We start from the raw sequence: 26,840 nt of genomic DNA, 5'->3' as shown, positions 1-26,840 counted from the left end.
ATATATATATACTATATATATTGTATATACTATATATAGTATATATATAGTATACTATATATAGTATATATATAGTATATACTATATATATAGTATATACATATATATGTATATATATATGTATATACTATATATATAGTATATACATATATATATAGTAGAGTATACTATATAGTATATAGTATAGTATAGTATACTATATAGTATAGTGTATAGTATAGTATACTATATAGTATAGTATATAGTATAGTATATAGTATATATATAGTATATATATAGTATATATATACTATATATATTGTATATACTATATATATAGTATATATACAGTATACTATATATATAGTATATACATATAGTATACTGTATATATACTATATATATAGTATATACATATAGTATAATATAGTATATAGTATAGTATAGCATAGTATAGTATAGTATAGTGTATATTATATACTATATAGTATATAATACTATATAGTATTATAGTAATGGTTATATGAGAGGTTTTTCCTGTTCTGGTGAGGGAGGGTTGGGGACTGAGGAAATTATAGTAGGAGATAGACACACAAGGAAATTCCACATGGGGAAAGAATGGCCTTAATGATTGACCAAACCAGGAATTGCTGAAAGAGATTAGCATCTCCAGTCAATCAATGCCTTAATAGAATAAACCTAGAACAAATTACAAACTATTAACAGAAGAGGTTAAAAGCTTTGGACAGCTTATTTGTATATCTGATATTATAAAGGATGAGGAGAAAATGGGGACTAGTCAATGCCACGGGGTAGTGACTGCATATTTGCAAAACTTTCCTGTATTAAGAATCTTATATTTTATTGTGAAGCCTTGTAAAAAAGAAACATCAAGGATACTAAAGACACTGTCTAATTATTCCTATGAGACAGCTAGAAAAGTAGCACAGGTTACTTTAGTTCTTATTTTACAAAGAATGAAGCTAGAATCCAAGGAATATAATATAAATGAGTTATTGGGGATAACAGTGTGACAATTTAGGAGGGAAAAGTATGTGCCTGTGTGTGTTTGTGTGTGTGTGTACAATAGACAACAATGAAAAAGCCCACAGCTTATAGTGACTCATTTTTCAAGAGAAGCAGGAATAAAAATATGTACATTAATTACAAATGTGGCAATTAAGAAAAAAACGTGAAAAAATGCATCTATACAAGAAGACTATGAAAAAAAATACATTTCAACCCTAATTTTCCTCAAATCTTTCTACTGCACTGATTCTAAATGGTTCCAAAACTCTTCTTTTTTCTTATTTCTTAAATATATTTATTCTTTATCTCCCATTCTCCCCCAGTGGCTTTTTGTTCAAAGCTCAATCTCTTTTATTTATAATGTCTTCACAAAGTTGTTTTGCATAACACGGTGAGACTTCCTATTTAGCAGAATCGCTTAGTTTGAGCATTAGTCTTATTTCCGCAGACATATTTATGGATAGGAGGATGTGGAATTACTGGGTAAAACAATGGGAACATTTTGATGGCTTATGGGTTTATCAAGACCGTAGTGGCATATGAACGTACTTGTTCATTATACCCTGGCTTATTTGGTATCATTGTTTAAAATATTTACGAAGTTCCTAAGTGAAAATGGATATTTTATTATTGCTTTGGTTTGTGTTTTTTTTTTTATTGCTAGTGAAACTGAATTTTTTTCATGTTTGCTCACCAATATTATGTCACTAACTGTCCATTTCTTTGAGGCCTAGTGTGCTTTTCTCAGCTTACATCAATTTCTTTATATTAGAAGGATAACAACCCCTTACATTTCGTAGTTTTTGATATTTTCCCATTCTATTGTTGCCTGTTCACTTTGGTTACTTAAAAAAAAAACTGTTAATATTTTCCTTTGATTTTTAAAAAATTGCTGCTAAGTTCCTTCTGGCTTTTTTTTCCTGTTGTTTAATATTTTACCTATTCCTTAATTCATCTGGAATTTATTTTGATGTGTGGTTTGAGAAGATTTTCTAAACAAATTTTTTCTAAACTGATAACAATTTTGGAATGCTTCTTCCTTTCTTTACTAATTTGTGAAATCCCCCATATTACACATTAAATTCCAATATATAATGGGACTATTTCTGCACTAGGTTATTTGTTTTTACTTGTACATCCCTATTTTAATACAGTAGCTTTGCTATATTATATTCAATTGGTTTTGCCCTTTATCATAATTAAAAAATTTCTCTTCTATTATTTGCATTCTTATTCTCCCAGATCAAGTTTTAAACTCACTGTACTAAAAATAAATAAATAAATAAATAAATAAATAAATAAATAAATAAATAAGTAAGTAAGTAAATAAATAAATAAATATCATTGTACTTGTTCCAAAGACTTTGATAGCAATAAGAGTCATTTTTCCTTTGATAGAATAATAGTTATTTCCCCACCATTACTGATTACATTACCACTTATTAATTAGGTTAACCAAAAAGAAAGAAGTATATAAAGTTAACTCATGCTATTAAATTATATAGGATTCTCCAAAGCACTTCTAGTTCTCAGAAGTGAGATGGAAAAAGATTTTTTAAGACTTAGAGTGACAAAAACATCTATGCAAAGTTCTCCCTGGGAGGCTATTTTATGATTTGGAAGGAGAAATATTTCTCTTTGAAGCAAATAAAGACAAAGAATATAAAACTCAACGTGATTGAAAATATAAATTTACATGCCTTTGAGTATATTTTATATCTTGTAATAACCTTGCACAATGCTCCTGAAACTGAAGCTTAGCATTATGAACAAATTTAACAATAGTTGCTTGTACTCATTGTTCTAATTCAAGTTTTCTATATATTTTAATTTGCCTAAGTATCACTTAGAGCCTTCTAAAAGTTTAGATTTTCTTTCTCAAATTTATTTATTTTTCAAAAATAATATAATTCTAAAAAATATACATAAAAATTGAGAGAAGTTGAGAACGTCTATAATCTAATTACGGTAAATATTTCTTGGTACTTGAAAAAGTGGAATTTGTATTCCTGTGTTCATTTAACCATTATTCACAATAGCCAAGATATGGAAACAACTTAATGTTCATTGAGGGATGAATGGATAAAATGGTGACTATATAGACACTGAAATATTATTCAGCCTTAAAGAAAGAAGAAAATCTTGCCATTTGTGACAACATGGATGACCCTGGAGGCCCTTATGCTAAGTGAGATACGCCAAAAGCAGAAAGACAAATACTGCGTGACCTCACTTGTATGTGGAATCTAATATAGTTAAACTCATGGAAACAAAGTAGAATGGTGGTTGTTTGGGGCTGCAGTAAGATGGATGGAGGGAGAAATACTGGTCAAGGGATACAAAGTGTCATTTATACAAGATAAAGAAGTTCTAAAGCTCTAATGTACGACAATGTAACTATAGTTAATGTTATCAAATATTTGAAATTTGCTAAGAATGTAGATCTTAAGTGTTGTCACCACACATACATACAAAAAGGTAATAAAATGATAGATATGTAAATTATCTTGGTTGTAGTGATTATTTCACAATGTATACATATATCAAATCAAGTTGCATACCTTAAATATATAAAGTTTTCAAATTGTCAATTATACTTCAATAAAGCTTGGGGGGGACTGAAAACTAAATTCCATTGTCCTAACATGAACTAAGCTTTCATGCTTTTATTTATTTTAATATATATATGTGTGTGTGTGTGTGTGTGTGTGTGTGTGTGTGTTGTGTGTGTATACATATATATATATTTTTTTTTTCAGAGAGAGAGAGAGAGCACACACATGGGGGAGAAGGGCAAAGGGAGAGAGAAAGAGAATCCCAAGCATGCTCCACACTCAGCACAGCGTGGAGCCCATTGTGGGGCTCCATCCCACAAACCTAGGATCATGGCCTGAGCCAAAATTAAGAGTCAGATGCTCAACCTACTGATCCACCCAGGTACCCCTAAGCTTTCATGCTTTTATTTATTTTTTATTTTTAAAAAACACTTGTTTTGGAGAGAGAGAGACAGAAGGTACATGTGTAAGAGCAGGAGAGGGGGAGGAACTGGAAGTGAGGGAGACAGAGGATCCAAAGCAGGTTCCACACTGTCAGCACAGAGCCCCATGTAAGGCTCGAACTCACGAACTGTGAGATCACGATCTGAGCCAAAGTCAGAAGCTTAACCAACTGAGCCACCCAGGCACCCCAAAGCTTTCATGCTTTGAGATGGTTCTCTACAGGGGTCCACTACACCATCTTCTCTTTAATATACAACTATAACTCAGATGAAAGGTAGCAGAAATATTCATTTGAAGTATTTTCCTAAGAGTTGATGATAATTCTCTAGAGTTTTATCCACAGTTGTGCCTAACAATGGTTAAGTTTCTTTATTATGTGACAAAGGCATTAGTTCTCCAAAAATAACCAGGAAACTGGCCTTGCCCAATAGCAACAGAGCCATTCTTTGTAAATGAGAAGCAGAAGGCATGAGTGGGAACTCACAAAAAACAGATTCATGTGCCCTACATTTCTTTTTCAAAATGATTCTATCAAAGATATTTTATTATAATCTTGGTTTCTGTTATAATTGGTTCCCATTTCAAAAGAAGTTGGCCATGTTGGAAAGAATACCAAGAGTATCCAAGAATTGAGGTGCCTGGGTAGCTCAGCTGATTAAGCATCAGGCCCTATGATTTCAGCACAGGTCATGACCTCATGGTTTGTGAGTTCGAGCCCTGCATCAGACTCCATGCTGATAGTGTGGATCCTGCTTCAGATCCTCTCTCTCTCCCTCTCTCTCTGTCCCTCCTCTGCTCTCTCTCTCAAAAATAAATAAATAAACTTAAAAACATTTTAAGAGTGTCCAAGAGTTATTAATTTATATTTTACCTCTTGTCATTTATAAAGTCCTTCAGATAGGATTTAACTTTCTCATCTTGCTTTTATAAACTCTTGCTATTAAAACACATGTCTTCTACCTTTGATTAGTCATATTTCTTTACACTGAATATTTATACATTTTTTAGATCTCTGTAATTATTTGATTTCCGGTCGCTGAGCCTTGCTTTGTTACCTTAACAAAACATGAAGGGTGTCTGCTGTGGAACTGGTTTTACTCAGGCCATTGAATAACCACACCCTTATAATTAGAGATTTGGTAGTCACCAGAGACTGGTACAGTCAGTACCAAAATATTATGCCACAGGCATTTATATAAACACTATTTATGAATGAATCTGGAAATCAACCAAGAGATTCTACATCCCTATGAAACCAAGAAGCTTAAAATTTGATAAGATTTCATGGTTACAAAAGTACTACTTTTTATGGTTTCCAGAGCTCAAAGAAAGTCTGCTTCCTCCTCCCCCATGTCAACCAATAATTTGCAATTGTCTGAATTATGCTGGGAACAGTTAGAATAAGGGAATTCTTGGGGCACCTGTGTGGCTCAGTAGGTTGACCATCCAGCTTTGGCTCAGGTCATAGTCTCACAGTTCGTGAGTTTGGCCCCACATCAGGCTCGCTGCTGTCAGCACAGAGCCTGCTTTGGATTTTCTGTCCACTCTCTCTCTGCCCCGCCCCTGATCATTCATTCTCTCTCTCTCTCTCTCTCTCAAAAATAAATAAACACTAAAAAAAATAATAGGGATTCTGAAGGAAAAGTGATGAGAAATTAGTAAATGTAAGATTTAGTGCTTTTTCAGAAGACAATCAAATTTTTTTTTTAATTTTTTTTTCAACGTTTATTTATTTTTGGGACAGAGAGAGACAGAGCATGAACGGGGGAGGGACAGAGAGAGAGGGAGACACAGAATCAGAAACAGGCTTCAGGCTCTGAGCCATCAGCCCAGAGCCCGACGCGGGGCTCGAACTCAGGGACCGCGAGATCATGACCTGGCTGAAGTCGGACGCTTAACCGACTGCGCCACCCAGGCGCCCCTGACAATCAAATTTTTAAGTGCGATCTGCAATAATGGCTAAGTTAACTATAACTTATTTATACAATGGAATATTATACAGTCATTAAAAACAATGAATACATCTGTCTTTATTGACATGCAGAGATATTTGTAACACATAAGTTGGTAAAAAGAGCTTATAAAACATGATGTCACTTTTGTTTAAAATAATAAAAATATAGACTTGTATATATGCATGGAAATACATGTATCAAAAATGTAGCTTGTGTTGAACTAAATATAATTTTAGTTTTCTTCAGACTGTTTGTATTTTCTGAATTTTTTACAATGTGTATTTTACTACTTTAATTATCAGAAAAGGATATTTCTATTAAAAAATAATATATGAACATATATGAAAAAATAATATATATGAAAATATATAATATATATGAATAATATATATGAAATACATATGAATATATGTATGAAATAATATATATGAATATATATGAAAACAGGTTTTCTCTCTTACTTTCTCCATCTTTCAATTCTGTTTGCCTCTAACTGGCATACTACTATGTACAGGTTTATCTGCACGTACAGATTCTAGTCCCAAAGTGGGAAAGATGAGCATCTCTGGTATCCACAGTTAACTCCAGCAGATAGAGACAATCTTCCCCTATGAGCTCCAGCTAAAAAATCATAGGGCAGACTGATTGGCTTGACTTGGATCGGGAATCAAAATGTGGAGGGGAGTGAGTGGCAGTGAATAGGAGATACAAGTTTCTGATAGGACGGGTTCTGGCCACATTATCTCCCCTATACCCCCTGCTATACCCCAGGAAGAAGAGGGAGTCTGCATTGAGTTGGTTCCCAATAGGAAAGAGGAGTTTTATTACCTGAAAAAAGGAGGAGGAAATGATGTTGAAGAGACTAAAATACCATCCATTCTAATACTCATTCTAGACACTTAAAATAATGATAATGAAGTTCTTAAAGAGTTACCACAGGGACACCGAGCTGGCTTAGTTGGGAGAGCATGTGACTCGATCTCAGGGTTGTGAGTTTGAGCCCCATGTTGGGTGTAGAGATTACTTTCAAAAAAAGAGTTACCACAGTTTTTCAATGTTTGGGAATTGGAAACCACCATTCAATACCTAAACCACAATACTTATTGATTCAATAAATATTCATCAAGTATCTACCATAAACTTTGTGGTCTATATCTTACTGGAATGAGCAATAAACAAACAAACAAACAAACAAAACAAATAAAATACTCCTGCCCTCAAGGATCTTACATTTTGGATATCAGTAACAACTCTGAAAAATGAGTCTGAAATTGGCCTCTGGCTAGAAATTTTATTGCAGTAGTTGAGATAAAAGAAAACGCAATTTGGCTTTCATATAATTTGTTTTTAACTTGTCTGTGCTAAGATCCTTACTCTTGAAAGAAATTAAGCTGAGTCATGAGATTTAAAAGCAAATGAGAAGAGTATTGGCTTTCGATATTGATGGAAAATTACATTATCTAGATGCACCCCAAGGTGTTCTGTAGCATCCTTGAGCTTTAACTTCTGTGTTACCTAACCTGCCCTTACAGTGACACTGGGCAAACCAATCTCATGGTACGTATTCAATTTCAAGCAAAAAGTCTTATTACAGTTGATTGGTAGCAATGAGCAAACTTCTTTTTACAGGTCAATGGGTTCAAGTATATGAATCAGAGCAAGGTATTCTTGTTCTGTTTTGTGTCTTGTTAGTGTTTATCTCCTATAGGCTGCATGTCTGTGTCCCCATCTCCCCCAAATTCATATGTTGAAACCTAATCCCCAATGTGATGGTACTTCAAGATGGGGCCTTTGGAGGGTGGTTAAGTCATGAAGGTGGAGACCCCATGAATGGGATCGGTGTCCTTATAAAAGAGACCCCAGAGATCTCCCTTGCTCCCTCTGCCATGTGAGGACACAGCGAAAAGATAGAGAGCAATCGATGAACCAGGAAGTGGCCTTTACCAGACGCTAAATCTGCCAATGTGTTGATCTCCAGAACTGTGAGAAAAAAATTTTTGTTGTTTAAGTTACCCATTCTATGATATTTTGTTGTAGCAGACCTAACAGACTCAGACATTATTCTTGGTATAGCAAACACCTAACCTGAATTTAGAAAGCTTTGGAAGGAGAACAAAAGCAAGTTTTGGCAAATGTATCTTCACGCTTCTTTTTTTTTTTTTTTTAAACCTTGAAGAACATAACAATTATAACTCCCTAACACAGTGATTCTCAACTTTGACCACACATTAGAATCACCTTTTAAAAAATACTGGTATGGGGGTGAGGGGGGTGGTAGAGGGTGGGGATAGGGCATTGATAATCCTATAAAAAGTACTGTAGGTGATTTTAATATGCAGATAGGGTTGAGAATTACCTATGGATATTTTTAGTCTGTAACACTTGAGTATGTTCATTTTATCACTAGTCTGACTGTCATCAATGAATCACTTTAACTCTTACCATTTACCCACCTTTAAAAGAAGGATAGGGTGACTGGGTGGCTCATTTTTTTGGGCGTCTGACTCTTAATTTCAGCTCAGGTCATGATCCCAAGATCATGGAAATGAGCTCCACGTTGCTTCCATGCTGAACATGGAGACTGCTTGGAATTCTCTCTCTTTCTCCCTCTGCCCCTCCCTCACTCACTCTCTCTCCCTCAAAAAATAAACAAAAACAAACTAACTAAAATAAGAATAAATGAGCCACATCCATTCATTTACCCATTTCTATTTCTCTCTCTCCTTTTCTCTTTCTCATTTATGCATTCATTCAATCACTAATTCATTAAACAAATATTTATTAGGAATAAGTATTGTGTGAGGCACTAAGGATACAGAAATGTAATTCTGTATATAATTTTATATAGAATGAAATATAATTTCATTCTAGTATTATAATATTAATAAGGTGGCATATGTAAATTAATCGTCTTGAAATTCTCAAAGTTTGGTTAAAAAAAATAATTGCAAAAAATACACACCAATCCTTCCCCTGCTTGATTTACCTTGTAAAAAAATGTATTGAAGCTCGAATTATTGTGTTAGACAAACATCAACAGTCCTGACCTTCTGTGCTTTCAGTGAGTCATATAATAACAATCCATCTGCCACGATGTAATTTTCAACCTTTCATATATCGAATGAAAAGATGTAATTGCCTATAATTCATTAGGCTCTACATAAGAAAAGATTCAGGTACAATCAACTTTAATTAGAAATTATTCTAATTTAAGACTGTTCAGATGTCTTTAGAATATTTAGTGAGGTTCTATTACTTCTGATATACCAAATCCTACCCAGAGTCCAGCCACACATCACGATCTTTGACTCCTATCCAATTCCCAAGTCAGGTTACTTTGTAGATGAAGGTAGAACCCTGCTTACTTGTTTGTTTGTTTGTTTTAAATGTTTATTGGGGGGAGGGGCAGAGAGAGAGGGGGACAGAGGATCCAATGTGCAAGCTCCGCTCTGACAGCAGTGAGCCCAATGAGGGGCTCTAACTAACCATGAGATCATGACCTGAGCCGAAGTCGGATGCTTAACCGACTAAGCCACCGAGGTGCCCAGAACCCTACATATTTAAAGATAAGCAGACACTTTGCTCTGGACTGTTCATGCCATTTTCCCAATTTTTAAGCTCTAAGTTGCAGTATAACAGCTGGTCAAAAACCCACTTCAGTGGCCAACTCTGAGACTAGGACTGCTAGATCCCTCTTGGGAAGTTGGACATTATCATATTACTGAAATAGTTACTGACACATATTTAAAGCTAAGAACAAATGCAGGCTCACCTCACCCACAGAAGCACCATAATCATTTCTGATGCAGTAGTGTGCCCACCTAACTCCAAAAGACAAAAGAAAAAATTTGAAATTAAAAGCAACATCAGGAGGAAAACAACAGCAAGGTATAAAGGGAGAACAATCTTCCCACCAAGAATAAATTCAAAGCTAATGATTTCCAAAATAGCAAGATTTATCCATAGCATAAAGTTCCCTGTAACCAGGAATTTGATAGTGGTTACAGTATCAAATAATTTATAATTATTATGAAGCATGAGTTTGCTCACAAGAAGAGAAATACAACCAAAAGAGAAAAAGGAGAATTGACATGAAGGGAATAAAGTAATTCTACATCTAGGGGCAGACAGATTTACATTTTTGAGATATATAACCATTCAGTACTGTCCATGAATAAATGATCGTGTCCTAAGAAATAACATTTTACTAATAGTAATAATAGCTAACAATTACTGAGCATTTATCTTATGCCAGGCAGTATTAGTGTTTTACGTGCATTATTTCATTTAATCCTTACACCAACTTTATTTACTATTATTCCCATTTTCCAGATGAGAACAATGAGGCCCTGAGAAGTTATGTAAGTTGATTAAGTTGATTATAAATACTTACACTATGATTTGAAACTTAAACCTGTCTGAATCCAAAACCTATGCTTTTAACTATTACCAACCCACCATCCTAATTTACCACTAGAGATTATATACGAACAGCCATCTGGGACTTCTTAAGATTTCTGTATCTTTGCAACTACGCTGGGCCTTTTGCAACATAATCTGTCACTAGTAATAGATAAATCTCTAATGGTGATATAGTACACTGGCAGGTAGTTGTAAATAGGAAGCAATTTGTAGCTGCTGAGTGAGCACTGCACAAAGTTTGCCGCACCCTCTAGGTGGGTGCAAATGTGAAACAGAAAGCAAAACCCATCAATATATATCATGGTAACTAACTACAAGAAAGAATATTGCTAAAACTAATGGCTCCTCTTTGAAAAAAAATTTTTTAATAAAGTAAAATAAATAAGGGGCGCCTGGGTGGCTCAGTTGGTTAAGTGTCCTACTTCAGCTCAGGTCACAATCTCACAATTCGTGAGTTTGAGCCCCCTGTCCGGCTCTGTGTTGACAGCTCAGAGCCTGGAGCCTGTTTCGGATTCTGTGTCTCCCTCTCTCTCTCTTCCCCTCCCCCGCTCATTCTCTGTCTCTCTCTTTCTCTCTCTCAAAAATAAACATTAAAAAAATAAATAAATAAACTAAAAAAATAAGAGTTAAAAGGGTTATAGGTTTTTAAAAAAAAACTATTTGTTCTCTCTTTGTACTGAAATGTAGTGAATACTCACACACACACGCACACACACACACAGTCCATATTTTCTTGGATATTGATAGCTTTATGGGGATATTAGGTGGTTGATATGATGAGCTGATGTAGCAACTTCAACCTCTCTTGGGGGAAATTATGCTAGTAATATGATAAGGAGATAATTAATTTTCAGAGAAATTTTTTTTAATAAAGATTTTTCTGGAAATACTAATTATTTTATTATATTGCACCAAATACGATGAGCTGACTTCATTGGGAGTTGATTGTGAGTTGCTCAGGACAGGTTTTGGCCCACGATATACATTTTCGTATGTTTCAAGCAGCCTACTTACATCCAATCTAGGTGTCTATTTAATGTCCGAATTTTATTTGATTATTATTTTTTAAATGTTTATTCATTTTTGAGAGAGACATGTAGAGTGTGAACAGGGGAGGAGAGACACAGAATCCGCAGCAAGCTCCAGGCTCTGAGCTGTCAGCACAGAGCTGGACACGGGGTTCAAACTCTCGAACTGTGAGATCGTGACCTGAGCCAAAGTTGGACACTTAACCAGCTGAGCCACCCAGGCGCCCCTAGTTTCTGAATGGTAAAACTTCTTCTGTTTTTAAAATTCAACACACATAACCTTCAGTTTAACAATGATACTTAACTTCCGTGCGTGTATTTGAAGGTTAAGGAAAAAAAAATCATTGACTCAGGAAAGGAGGGAAGAAAATTCTGGTGATAAGCTTCAGGAAATATAAATATGCAGATGTGTAACTTCCTCTGGGAACCCCTTGAAGTGCATTTACACGAACATTTCTAATAAATACAGGGAAGTTTTGACTAATATTTATAGGCTACCTACCCTGTGTTGGTCTGTGTCAGAAAATCCAGGGTCACATCCCCAAGGTTGATATTGCTGCTGGGCCCCCCAAGAGCAGAGGTGAAGCTGAGTGTGGTGATACACGGATACTACAATTTAACAGCAGCTTCTAGCAGCTGCAAGCAATTGCGTGCAGTGCATCGCACTCTTTAGGATGCATAAGAACCACCTGGAGAGCTTGTTCAAGGTAGTCTAAAGATTACTGGCCTTAACCCCAGATATTCTGATTCTGTAGGTCTGGGTCACGTGGGAAAATGTGCATTTCTGATGACACTTAGGTGAGAGGGAAGCTGCCTATCCAAGAACCAGACATTGAATAGTACTCAAACTGTGAATAGAAAAGTTCACAAATTCTGAACTTTATTTATTTTTTTAAATATAATTTATTGTCAAATTGGCTAACATACAAGTGTGTAAAGTGTGCTCTTGGTCTTTGGGATAGATTCCCGAGGTTCATCGCTCACATACAACACCCAGTGCTCATCTTGACAAGTGCCCTCTTCACTGCCCATCACCCATTTTCCCCTCTCTCCCAACCCCCATCAATCCTCAGTTTGTTCTCTGTATTTAAGAGTCTCTTATGGTTTGCCTCCCTCCCTCTCTGTTTGTAACTATTTTTCCCCCTTCCCTTTCCCCATGGTCCTCTGCTAAGTTTCTCAAGATCCACATATGAGAGAAAACATACGCTGTCTTTCTCTGACTGACTTACTGCACTCAGCATAATGCCTTCCAGTTCCATCCACGTTGCTGCAAATGGCATGAATTCATTCTTTCTCATTGCCAAGTAGTATTCCATTATGTATATAAGCCACATCTTCTTTATCCATTCATCAGTTGATGGGCATTTAGGCTCTTTCCATAGTTTGGCTATTGCTGAAAGTGCTGCTATAAACATTGGGGTACATGTGCCCCTATAAATTAGCACTCCTGTATCCACAAATTCTGAATTAAAAAAATTTTTTTTTCAACGTTTATTTATTTTTGGGACAGAGAGAGACAGAGCATGAACGGGGGAGGGGCAGAGAGAGAGGGAGACACAGAATCGGAAACAGGCTCCAGGCTCTGAGCCATCAGCCCAGAGCCCGACGCGGGGCTCAAACCCACGGACTGCGAGATCGTGACCTGGCTGAAGTCGGACGCTTAACCGACTGCGCCACCCAGGCACCCCCACAAATTCTGAATTTTAATCACATTTCTACCTGAGTGCAAATCTGAATGCTGGACAACGTAAAATCCAGAGAAAGTAGAAACTGGCAAAAGGCGTTTCTACTATCCTTTGGCTGGATAGAACCATGATTCTTAGAATAGTAAAAAGCTGTATGTATTCCATAGAGGTCCTCCTTGAAACAATTAAGAAAGGCCCTTTTGCTATATATTGGCGCTGGGATGGTGTTTACAGAAATTAATGGGAGTGTTTGTTGAGTTGATGGGTTTAGCCATAAGTTAGAAAAAGAATTCAGCTTGAAGCAAATATCCTCTCAGCCCTTCACAGTTATAATTTCATGATCCCGGACCAGTGGTCACTAAACCAGCAGCATCAACCTCACCTTGGAATTTGTCAGAAGTGGAATCTGTGAGCCACACCCCAGATTTACTGAATTAGAAACTCTGGGGTGGGGCCCAGCGCCCTGTGGTTTATCAATCCCTCCAGGTGATTCTAATGCATACTAACCGCAGAGAATCACTGCCTGACTAGTGGTTCTCAAATTCACTGTGCATTAGGATCAGAATTCCTCCAGAGTATTTGTTTAAGACATAAATTCCTCTTCCTTCTTCCTTGGAGACCTATTTTTTACAAAATTTGGGGGATTCCAGTGTAGACAAACTTACAGAAACAGTGCCCTAATCCAGAAGCTTTCAAACTTTTTTGACTAGGACCACTGTTTACATGAAGGCTCAAGAAATAAATTCCTTTCTTGTTTCACTACCACTTGTTCCTCTGCCTTTGGATTTTGTCAGTGATAAGTGGCCTAACCTGGTCTGCTTGGCACCCCTGGAGCCCGGTGCTTTTGTATCCTTGGGCCCTGGTTACAGTGGCAGAATCCACTAAATTGATTTCTTGACCTACTAATGGGCTGCAAGGACACTTGGAAGATAGAGTCTGGATCAGTGCTTCTCGAATGTTACGATTCATTTGAATCACCTGGAGGCCTTGTTACAATGTAAATTCAAATTCAGGAAGGCTGGATGGGGCTTGAGATTTTGCATTTCTAACACGCTTCGAAATTTTGCAAATGCCGCCGATCCATATATGATTCTCCTGGTGGCAAGGCCTGGGCCATAAAACGTGCAAGAAGGTAACAGCAAACTTGATGCCTCTCCCAGTCAGGAACCTATGATAGTTCTCTTTATGATAGTGAGCTTTAGAAGAAATTGCAAGTAGACTGTGGTATTTATCTTGCCCAGATGCACTGTCCTTAATTGACTTGTCAGTTGTCCTTAATATCATTATCAGTAGTTATGGGGTTCAAACCCTCAACCTGTGTGGGAATAAGTCGGTGCCGATTCACAACAGATCATATCCGTTAGTCCATTCGTGAGAACACACCAGGATATTCTTGTCATCTACCTGATTTAATATCAGAATTAGACAAATAAAAGATTAACTAGGATCATTTAGTTTTAGAACATGATATGTGCGTCCTGTATCACATTATTAAAATATCCCTTCATACATAGGTGAGGAAGTTTAAAGGAGAAAGTGATACACAGTGGTGAAGGGAGGGAGAGACAGAGAGAGAGACAGAGAGAGAGAATCCCAAGCAGGCTCCACCCTCAGCGCCCAGTGTGGAGCTGGACACAGGTCTCGATTCCATGACCCTGGGATCATGATCTGGCCTGAAATCAAGAGTCGGACGCTTGGGACACCTGGGTAGCTCAGTCGGTTAAGCATCCAACTTTGGCTCACGTCATGATCTCGCGGTCCGTGAGTTCGAGCCCCGCGTCGGGCTCTGTGCTGACAGCTCAGAACCTAGAGCCTGCTTCAGATTCTGTGTCTCCCTCTCTCTCTGCCCCTCCCCTTCTCGTGCTCTGTCTCTCTCTCTCTCTCTCTCTCAAAAATAAATAAATATTAAAAAAAAAAAAGAGTTGGACGCTTAACCAACTGAGCCACCCAAGTGCCCTTGGAAATCTTTTATACCCACATATTTACTTCTCTCTAAACTCTAAATTTAATTATATCATGATGTTTTCAACGTTTTTTATTTATTTTTGGGACAGAGAGAGACAGAGCATGAATGGGGGAGGGGCAGAGAGAGAGGGAGACACAGAATCGGAAACAGGCTCCAGGCTCTGAGCCATCAGCCCAGAGCCCGACGCGGGGCTCGAACTCACGGACCGCGAGATCGTGACCTGGCTGAAGTCGGACGCTTAACCGACTGCGCCACCCAGGCGCCCCTCATGATGTTTTATTAAGTCAGTGATTAGTGTTTCCATTATCAGGATAATATAAATCTTATCACTGCTGAGCCATGAGATTTACTATGAGAGTGTTTCCTTTCTTGTATAATTTTCTGGCTTTCCTGAAGTTAATGATTGCCTCCCATCCCTGAAGTTAGCTCCTTAAAAACAAACAAACTTACAGCAATTTTAGATTTACAGAAAAATTTTAAGGATAGTACAGAGTTATTATATAGCCCACACCTGTTTCTCCTACCAGTAACATTTTATGTTAGTGGGGCACCTTGTTACAATTAATGAACCAATGAGGTAGAGTTCATAACTTTCCAGATTTCCTTAGTTATCACCTACTCTCCTGTTCCTGTTCCAGGATCCCACATTCTATTTTGCAGTTATGTCTCTTTAACCTAAGTCTGACAATTTCTTGAATGTCCATGTTTCTGATGACCTTGACAGTTTTGAGGAGTGCTAGTTGAGTATTTTTGTAGAATGTCTCTCAATCAGGATTTGTCTGGTATTCTTCTCATGGTTAGACTGGGGTTGTACGTTTTGGAGAGAAAAATCATAGAGGTGAAGTGCCATGTTCATCTTTTCAGTATAGTCACTGTATCTGTGCTGTTTTGGTTTTCTCTCCTGGAGGCATTTCTTCTAGAACCCTCTGCACTGCTCCTGTTTGGATGTGGTGTTGTCTCTAGGCCTGCTAATTGTCATCCTGAGATTTACCTTAACATTTTTCCTTGAAATTCTTTACACCATCCTTCTGAATTAGATCTCTGTTCCCTGGATCTCTTTTCCCCTCCTCCTCCCCCTCCTCCCTCTTCTTCCCCTGCTCCCCCTTCTCCTTCACCTTCTCCTTCTTCTTTAGGTTTAGTTTTGTATTTGGGTATGTGCTAGAAGACTCCTGAGAGAGAATCCAGAGGAGGTAAATTTTTGAGTCCTTGCAGTCTGAAATGTCATTATTCTACTACACTTGACAAGTAGTTTTGATGATTTTCTTTTCCTGTCTTTTTTTTTTTTTTTTCCTGACAATTTCTTCCATCTCTTCTCCTTTATTCTCTCATAGTTATATGCTGGGCCTCCTGGCTTGATCTTTTCATTTTCTTATCTTTCCTCTCTGGTTCATCTCTTACAACTTGTGTTACCTTCTAGGAAATCCCTTTAAATCACTAATTTTATCACGTGTTTCATTTGCCAGACTTATTTGTTGTTCTTTAATTTTTTTTTTGCTTTTATCCGAGGATACTAATTTTTAAAAATATTTTCTTCAGCTCCCTGTGGCCTCTGTTCCCCCCAAGTTCCTTTGCTCTGTATCTGTCTTTTTGACAGAGTTTCTTCAGTTTTCTGGTGATTTTTGTCTACCCATTCATGTTTCAGAGTGAGGGACTGAAGGGGTGCCTGGCTGGCTCAGTTGGAAGAGCATGCAACTCTTGACCTCAGGGCTGGGGTTTGAGCCCCATGTGGGGTGTAGAGATTACTTAAAAAAATAAAACTTAAAAAAAAAAAGAGCAAGCGACTTAAGAACCTAATTGCAAGCTCATCATGTATGAGTGACACTTGCTGCCCCTATAAAGGGAGAGGTTAGTCAGGCTTCTGCTTGAGGACTATCTGACTGGGACCCAGAAGAGTGAGGGGCAGTCTCAGGATGTGGGAAACTCAATCCTCTTTATAAGTTTTATGTCTCATCCCTGCTCTCTGCTTTGCCTAATATCGCTGCACTCAAGGCTTTCTAGTTCAGTTAAAGAGGAGATTGCTAGAGTAGAGAAGGGATACTCACTGACTCTGCCAGGGGAAAGAAGGGATCTGTGGGCCTAACATTCTTTGTATATTACACTATCAACTTTCCTGTTTTCAGCTCACTCTCCACTTCTAATATACCTGGTACCTTCAGTTACTGAAATTTTTAAGTTCTACAACGATCAGCTTGCTTCTTGATGGTTTCTCTGTGGACAAGACAGATTTCAATTCTCCTTTCTCTGTTTTACCAAATTAGTGACTAGTCTTTCATTTATTTTGCATCCTCTTGATCTCTTCCCTTTCCGTTTTCATCTGCAGGTAATACGTCATTTGAGCCTTTTGATTCTACCTCCAAATTATCAGTGAAACTTACTCCCTATGTGTCCATTCTCATTGTCATTGTTTTAGTGTAGGCCCATTTCTCTCCTATAATGTTGCAATAAAAGTCTATTGTTCTCCATGTTTTTTATCTTTTTCCATATCCACTGCTCCCCCCCCCCATTTTTTTTCTAAACCATAAATCTGATTGTTTTTCACTTCTCTGTTTAAAATTCTTTGAAGGGTTTCCTGTTACTTACCAGAATAAATTCCAAAATCTTCATAAACAATCCCCCCTCAAAATCTGGACCCTGCCTACCTTTTCCGGTCCCATTCCTTGCCGCCATCCCCAACATGGTACTCTACGTTACAAAGCAAATTATTTGTTATTTTCTGACACACCTTCAGAACTTTTCATAAGTCCTTTCCTCTTCCTAAACATCCTTCCCTTTTCTCTTTCTGGGAAAGTATTACTCATACATCCAAGCTCAGATCAAACATCACCTGAGACAAGCCTTTCCCAATCCCCAAAATGAATTAAGTCATTCTCTTCTCCATATTCTCGTAGCACTTCCCACAAACCTCTATTACAGCCTTTTTATATTGTGCAGTGATTTTTTATGAGTCTATTTCTCACACAACCTGTCCTTTTCATCTTTGTACCCTCCTTTTTCCTATCCACCCTCTACCTCTCAGCTTATAGCATGACACCTAGAACACAGTAAGGCAGCTAACATACATGAAGCTCTTAGGCTCTTAATAAAATATTTGTTGCATAAACGAAGGCAACACATGAGAGATTTCAGACAGTCTGAGAGTCCCTACCCTCAGGATTTCCTGAGGTCCTTATTTTAGGGGTTTACACAAAAATACACTTGCAGGCATAGATGTGCATTTCCTTAATTGTGACTAATGACAAGACAAGACCAGAGACAGACAAGGCCATAACTTGGGCAGGCTTGCCTGTAAGACATTTTGAAACTGGCTAGAATGTAATCTCCAGAACATAGGAATTTTTATCTCTTTGTTTACCATTGTATCCTCAGTGCCTGGTACATAGTAAGTGCTTGTATTAGTCAGGGTACCAACAGGAAACAGATGGCACACTCAAAATAGGATACGTTGAGGAGAGACAATTTATAAAGGGGTAGGTGGGGTGTAGGGGAACCACAAATGATAGCAAAGGAACACAGGGCTTGTAACAGTGAGAAGCCATTACACCACCCTAGGTCTAAAAGGGAGAAGTAGGTACAGTAGGCTACCCTGCCTTAAGAACAATGACCAGTAGTCACAGCCACCCGATTTCTGGAATGGCCACCCCCATTGAGTCCAAATCACAAGGCTCAAAAGTATGTGGAAAAACTCAGGCTTAATGGCTGGCATTAATGTAAAAGGACTTTAATCTAGCACGGGGATCAAGCAGCAGGAATCGCTGAGCCAAGCCTGGCAAATGTGTAACATACCTGCCACGATCTTTTCCTTCCCCATTTCCCAATCTGGCCCTGAAGGCAGACTTTCTTTGTCATTTATGGTTCTCTTTCTTACTTCACCCAGAAAAGGCCCTAGAATACTTTTCAACACAGTGCTCCGGGAAGCAAGCAACTACCTACAAATCGCTATTACCTGATATGAAACCTGGCTCTGGTCAAATAAGAATACAAGTAGGATTGTAGTTTGAAATAGGTCCCTAGCAATCAGCTGAAGATACAAAGGTTGGGTCAGCTCCAGGGAGAAGAAACTGCCAAGTGCTATACTAGGCATATTTTTTGGGGTGGGGGGGGAACAGACAGCTAGTCTAGGGTTCAAGTTAGGATTCTGTTCCTAGGGGAGGAAAAATGAAAATCAGCAATCAGAATAAAAATTCTACAAACTGGTGAAAACAATGGAGTTGAGGAAAAGGCATATATTAGGTATATAGGAAATGTTTTTCAGAGTGAGGTTGATTTCAGACTCATATACTGGTGGAAATGATATTTCTCCTTTACCGTGGTGTGGACTGACTCTGGAATTTGGTATGACTGAACTCACAACAGCTGGAAGATCTTAGTTACCTGCAGCTAAGCAGGGAAAGATATAGAAAGGGGTAATAACCCGCTTTCTTTTTCTTCTCCATTCCTTTTAAAAATGATTCTAAATTAAGCCAAAAGCATTTGCTGTAAATGTTTAATTAAAACAGGCATATGAGATCATAACTACTATTTACTGAATATCTACTGTTTTATGCTTTGGATATGTTCTCATTAATCTGCATAACAACTCTATTAGGTAGATATAATTATCCTTACTTTACAGATGAGGAAATGGAAGTTGAGAGTAATAAAAGAAATAAGTTACAGCTTTTGGGTTTTGATCCAAGCTTATTTGGCTTTAAAGCCTGTATTATTTTTGATACTTCAGTTGCCCATGTTATCCTGTTGAGACCCATGATTTCCTTTTTTTTAATGTTTATTTATTTATTGGGGGGGGGGGTAGAGGGGTAAAGAGAGAGAGGGAGACAGAGGATCCTAAGCAAGCTCTGAGCTGAGAGCAAAGAGCTGGATATGGGGCTCAAACTCATGAACTGTGAGATCATGCCCTGAGCCAAAGTCTGATGCTCCACTGACTGAGCCACCCAGGTGCCCCAAGACCCATGATTTCAATCAACCTCAAGTCTTGTATTCCTCTGGGTCATCATAAATGATAAGGACAGGCAAACTTAATGTGGTAATTCCATAGGAGGACACATATTAGCACATTACCAAATATTAGCATGGTTAAGAATAACCAGAATATTTTATTCATCTTTAAATGTTTTCATGTTAAATACTGTACCTGCCCAGACTGAAAGTACTTTCTAAGAGAAATCATCTCACTCATGGTTTCTGATGGCAGGGCAATCTGGACTATGCTCTTTTTCCCTTTGATATTTCCCCTCCCCAGATGTGTGGCCCAGGGACAGGCAACTGTCTTACGAGCTGCCAGTCCTTCAGCCAGCCTGTGACCTCCCACACAGCCAGGCTTGAAAAAAAAAAACAAAAAAAAAACAAAGTAAGCCACTTGCCTGAGATTTTCACACTTAGATATGGAAATTCACAAATACAGAGAATGGTAGGTAAGGGTAGAAATTGGAGCCTGGGTGGATCATGGCAAACCAAAGCAGAAACTGTGAAATAAAACACAAAAAAACCAGATAAACAAATATGTAATTCAAGGTTCTAACAAGAAACAAATGACATGTGCAAATGGTGATAAGTTGGGGAGAGTTTATCCACACAGCAACTAATTAGAAATGTGTGGGCAGGGTGTAGGAGAGCTGTAGGGATGGCAGAAGAACCTAATCTGGGTGGCGAGGGAGCTATTACCACCCCTAGACGTGAAGGGACAAGGGAAAGAAGAGGTTGGAAGGGGAAAGTTGTATGGAGTGAGTCACCTTGAGAGGAGCAGTGATCTTTGGTTGATAGGCACAGTATGCCTAAAGTGACCTTGCAGGGAGGGAGCTGGGAGAATAAATACACTGACTTCATTTTGTTAATATAGTCTGTACAGGTCTGGCTTCCAGGAAAGAGAGCCCTATGGTGAAGGATGAAGAGTGGATCTGGAGGAGCAAATTGAACATATTTTAGAAAAGTAAAACAATGAGTAGAGGGAGGACAATAGAATAAACAGGGACAGAGGAAGAGTTGCTGGAAACGAATGACACTACCCGCTAGAAAGACTGAAAGGGTAGCTAATTCCTAGAGTTGCCTCAGATCTTGATGACTTTCCAGTTTGAAATCCAGTTCCAATTTTAGTCTAAGCATAGCTTTACAATAGACTCTCTTCCTTTAAAATAGTCTATGAGTAATTTGTGGTTTCTTGTACCCTAATAAAATGCTGGGCACAATGAGAGTAGTTTATTCCTCTTAGAAGTCTTGAAAACAAAGACATTTGAGACCAATAGGCCATTTACTGAAAAGAATCATGACACTCTCCTCAGCTTTTTTTAAGTGTCCAGATTTAAAAATAAAGGTGGCAGTGTTGTAAAAACCATTTAAAGTCAAAACTGAGAAATTATAAAACTGATCTAATTAAGTGAACTCCCTTGGATTATGGAAAATATAAGCTGCTCTTTAAAAGAATCACAGGGGCACCTGGGTGGCTCAGTCAGTTGGGCGGCTGACTTCGGTTCAGGTCATGATCTCACAGCTCGTGAGTTTGAGCCCTGCACTGGGCTCTGTGCTGACAGCTCAGAGCCCAGAGTCTGCTTCAGATTCTGTGTCTCCCTCTCTCTCTGTCCCTCCCACACTCACGCTCTGCCTCTCTCTCTCTCTTTCTCCCTCTCTCTCTCTCTTTCAAAAATAAATAAACATTTAAAACAATTTTTTAAATAAAATAAAATAAAAGAATCACAGACCATTCTACATGAAATTAAAACAATAATAATATTTTTCTTTAATCACCCCCCCCAGCTTTACTGATTTATCAATATACCAAACAACTCATATTTAATGTATAGAATTTGATATATATAATATGTCAGTTTTGATATATGTATTCATCACCACAGTCCAATTAACATTTCCATCCATTTCAAAACTTTCTTGTACCTCTTTGTAATCCCTCCCTCTACTAATTTACTTTCTGCCACTAATTTACTTTCTGCCACTTTGCATTTTCTAGAACTTTGTATAAATAGATCAAACTCTATATTCTTTTGCCTACTTTTTTCACTCCGCATAATTATTCTGAGATTCAACTATTTTGTTGTATGTATCAGTAATAGTTGTTTCTTTTTTATTGCTGAATAGTTTTCCTTATATGGATATACGTCAATTTGTCTATTAATGTCTTTTTAAAAATTAAGGTATGACTGACATATTATATTAGTTTCAGGTATATGGATAATGACTTGATCTTTGTATACATTGCAAAACCATCACAATAAATCTAACATCCATCACCACATGTAGTTACAGAATTTTTTTTCTTGTGGTAAGAACTTTGAAGATATACTCTCTTAACAACTTTCAAATATGCAATACAATATTATTAACTATAGTTGTCATGCTGTATATTACATCCTCATTACCTAATTATCTTATTTATTTTATTTTATTTTATTTTATTTTATTTTATTTTATTTTATTTTATTTACTTTTTTTTAAATTTTTTTTTCAACGTTTATTTATTTTTGGGACAGAGAGAGACAGAGCATCAACGGGCGAGGGGCAGAGAGAGAGGGAGACACAGAATCGGAAACAGGCTCCAGGCTCTGAGCCATCAGCCCAGAGCCTGATGCGGGGCTCGAACTCAGGACCGCGAGATCGTGACCTGGCTGAGGTCGGACGCTTAACCGACTGCGCCACCCAGGCGCCCCTTATTTTATTTACTTTTTGAGAGAGAGAGAGCGTGAGCAGGGGAGGGGCAGAGCGGGGGAGAGAGAGAGAGAGAGAGAGAGAGAGAGAGAATCCTAAGCAGGCTCCAACTCAGCATGGAGCCCAACATGGGGCTTGATCTCGTGGGGACAGTGAGATTATAAACTGAGCCAAAATCCAGAGTCAGCTGAGCCACCTACGTGCCCCTGCTTATTTATTTTATAACTAGAAGTTTGTAGCTTTTGACTTCCTTTACCCATTTAACCTACTACTACCCCCTTCCTCTGGCAATCTCCGATCTATTAGAGTTTTGGGGTTTTTTAAGATGGGTATTTGTCTTTCTCTGTATGATTTATTTCACTTAGCATAATGCCCTCAAGGTCTATCCATGTAGTCACAAAAGGCAAGATTTCATCCTTTTTTTATGACTAATATTTCACTGTGTGTATATATGTCACATTTTCTTTATCCATTCATCCATCAGTGGACGTTTAGGTTGTTTCCATATCTTGGCTACTCAAAATAATGCTGTGATGAAAGTGTAGGTACATCTACCTTTTGGAGTTAGTATTTTTGTTTTCTTCAGATAAATGCCTAGAAGTAAAATTGCTGGATCATATGGTTGTTCTAGTTTTAATTTTTTGAAGAACCTCCATACCGTTTTCCATAATTGGCTGCATCAATTTACAGTCTCACCAACAGCGCATGAGGGTTCCCTTTTCTCCACATCACCAGCACTTGTTATTTCTTCTTTTGATAATAGCCATTCTAATAGGTGTGAAGTGAGACCTCATTTTGATTTGCATTTTCTGATGATGAGTGATGTTGAGCACCTTTTCATGTATCTGCTGGCCATCTGTACGTCTTCTTTGGAAAAATGTCTGTTCAGATCCTCTGCATATTCTTTTTTTTTTTTTTTTTTTTTTTTTTTTTTTTTTTTTTTAAGGTTTTATTTATTTTTGAGAGAGAGAGAGACAGAGCATGAACGGGGGAGGGGCAGAGAGAGAGGGAGCCACAGAATCGGAAGCAGGCTCCAGACTCTGAGCCATCAGCCCAGAGCCTGACGTGGGGCTCGAACCCACGGACCGCGAGATCGTGACCTGAGCCGAAGTCGGACGCCCAACCGACCGAGCCACCCAGGCGCCCCTGCATATTCTTTAAGAGGATTTTTTTTTTTTTTTTTTGCTATTGAGTTTTATGAGTTCTTCACATATTTTGGATTGTAGTTCCTTATTAGATATACAAATTGCAAGTATTTTCTCCCATTTAGTAGGTTGTCTTTTCATTTTATTGATGGTTTCCTTTGCTGTACAGAAGGCTTTTAGTGCTTCATCCTACTTGTTTATTTTGCTTCTGTTGCCTTTGCTTTTGTGTCAAATCCAAAAAATCATTGCCAAGACTGATGTCAAAGAGATTACCTCCTATGTTTTCTTCTAGGAGTTTTATGGTTTCAGGTCTTACATTTAAGTATTTAATCATTTTGCATTAATTTCTGGGTATGGTTCAGTTTCATTCTTTTGCATGTGACTGTCCAGTTTTTCCAACACCATTTATTAAAAAGACTGTCCTTTCCCCAACGTGTATTCTTGGTTCCTTTGTCATAAATTTATTGACCATGCATGTCTTGGTTTATTTCTGGGCTCTCTATTCTATTTCATTGATCTATGTGTCTGTATATATCTATATGTCAATACCATACTGTTTTGATTACTATGGCTTTGTAGTGTAGTTTGAAATCAGGGGATATAATGCCTCCAGTTTTGATTTTCTTGTCAAGATAGTTTTGGCTATTATATAACTGTTAATTTTGAGGTAGGAAATATGGATAATATTTTTCTGGAAGACCAAGAGATGTTAGAAGCAATTGCTTCAGGAAATGGAAATTCAAAGCATTAGCCCTTGAGTCAGTGATCTCAGTTGGTCATTCATTGGCTGTGGGACTTGGGACCAGTAACTTTAAACTTGCTGTGCTTTGATTCCCTCATCTGTAAAAGATTAATAATATTTGTCTCAAAGGGTTTTGTGAAGATTGCATGTAATTCATATATTTAACTTTTGTTTAAATATTAACTTTGATTACTATGAAAGTAGGGGGAGGAACATTGAGAAGTTAGGTCCTCTTTATGGACTCCCATATTGAGGACCAAAGGACATGATCAAGTATCATGGCTCTGAGCAAAATGATAAAATATGTTGGTCAATGTTTCTTCCTCCTTCATCTCCTCCTGTCCTTCTCCCCCCCCACCCCTCCCCTTCTCCTTCCTCTTAGCTTTTTGTTATTGTTTTTGCAGGGTGTCTCTTTCTTCTTGAGGGCAAGATCCGTTTCCTTTCTTCTGTTTTCATATTACTTATTATTCTTATATCACGTTCTCCATGAATATTTATTGAAGTTGTAATAAATACTTGTGTAGTAACTTAAAGATTGCAATGCATTTTCAGATACATTGTCTCATCCTGACCCTCAAAATTTCCCAAGGAAGTAGGGAGAGCAAATAATATTATCCCCATTATCAGCTGAGGAAACTAAAGCTCAGAGAGATTAAAACTAGCTGAGACAATAAACTAGCTCTTTAAATGCCAGCTCAGAGTGCCTTTACCTTGGCATACTACCTACCAACATGCTTGACAGTTTTGGGGTGTGTTCTTCAGGCTCCAGTTAATACTAATATATAAAATCTTTGCAAGATAAAAGACCGAACTTCATTTTTAGAAAGTTAACAGTTGGTGGTATGTTGATGCTTTACAGGGAACCACAAGAGATCTGAAATTTCAGGATATAGTACTAGAACTGTATTTGTAAAATTTGAGATAGATGTATCTATTATTCTCCCTCCTCCTAAATACAATTCTGAGCAAAAAAGAATTTGAAGTTACTATAAGTATTCCATACCAGTTAAAAGTATTTTATTTCTAGAGTATTGTTTCTAATTTAACCAGTATGCTAAACATTGCCTGAGGATTAATCATAACCACTTTTTCTTTTCTATTTTCATCTAATCTTACTGAAGACATTTTTTGACCTACTGCGGAGGTGCAATAATTGGCAACAGGTAATACATTATTTTACATTTTTATTTATTTAGCAAGTTCAGGGTTTTCATTTTCTTTTGGGTTAATCTTGCTTACCCTAACTCTCTCCTAAAAGAGATTTTTTTGTTGTTGTTCTTTAGGTAAAAGAACATGAAATGATTGGGGACCCTTCTTGTACAGTCACCTTTTATTTCTATTTCTTGGTCTTAAATTAGACATTGTCTCATAGGATCTAAATTGGTACTTTATTTTTAAATTTGTTTTAACATTTATTTATTATTGAGAAACAGAGAGAGACAGAGCATGAGCATGGGAGGGGCAGAGAGAGGAGAAAACACAGAATCTGAAGCAGCCTCCAGGCTCTGAGCTGTCAGCACAGAACCCTATGTGGGGCTCAAACTCACAAACCGTGAGATCATGACTTGAGCTGAAGTCGGATGTTTAACCGACTGAGCCACCCAGGCACCCCTCTCAATTGGTACTTTTATGGTTAGTATATGACAAAGGGCTCAGCGTATGTACCCTGATATGGGATAAACTAGACTATGTAGTCTTTGCAATTAAAGTTGTTGATGTTATGACTATATGTTCTTATTTTGAAAGTACAATAATATAAACTATCTTTTTATAGAGAGGGGCTCAATCTAGCTGGATTATAATAATTCTAGCTCCTCCTAATACAAGTGAATTGTTAAAGAGATATAAAAAAGTTAATAGAAATTTAGGTAAATATTTTTCTATTCATTTTCATATACGTAAGGTTTCATATTTCATAGAGTCTGAGTTCATAACATGGCTGGTAATTGTTTTTTTTCAAAATGTAGAAAGTTATAAACCTAATTTTTAAATTTTTGATTAGTTTGATACTAAATGTTCCATTAATTAAAGAATGCTAACGGTTTTTAATTCAATAAGAATTATTGGCTGTATTTTATTTTATCTTTTTTTTCTTCTTCACGTTTTTTTTTAAATTCCAGTTAGTTAACATACAGTGTATTATTACTCTCAGGTGTAGAATTGAGTGATTCATCACTTACATATAATACCTAGTGCTCATCACAATAAGTGCTCTTCTTAATACCCATCATTTATTT

Source organism: Puma concolor, chromosome D2 (assembly GCF_028749965.1).
Source record: "Puma concolor isolate L17-30 chromosome D2, mPumCon1.1.hap2, whole genome shotgun sequence".
NCBI lineage: Eukaryota > Metazoa > Chordata > Mammalia > Carnivora > Felidae > Puma > Puma concolor.
This window is presented reverse-complemented; position numbering follows the sequence as displayed.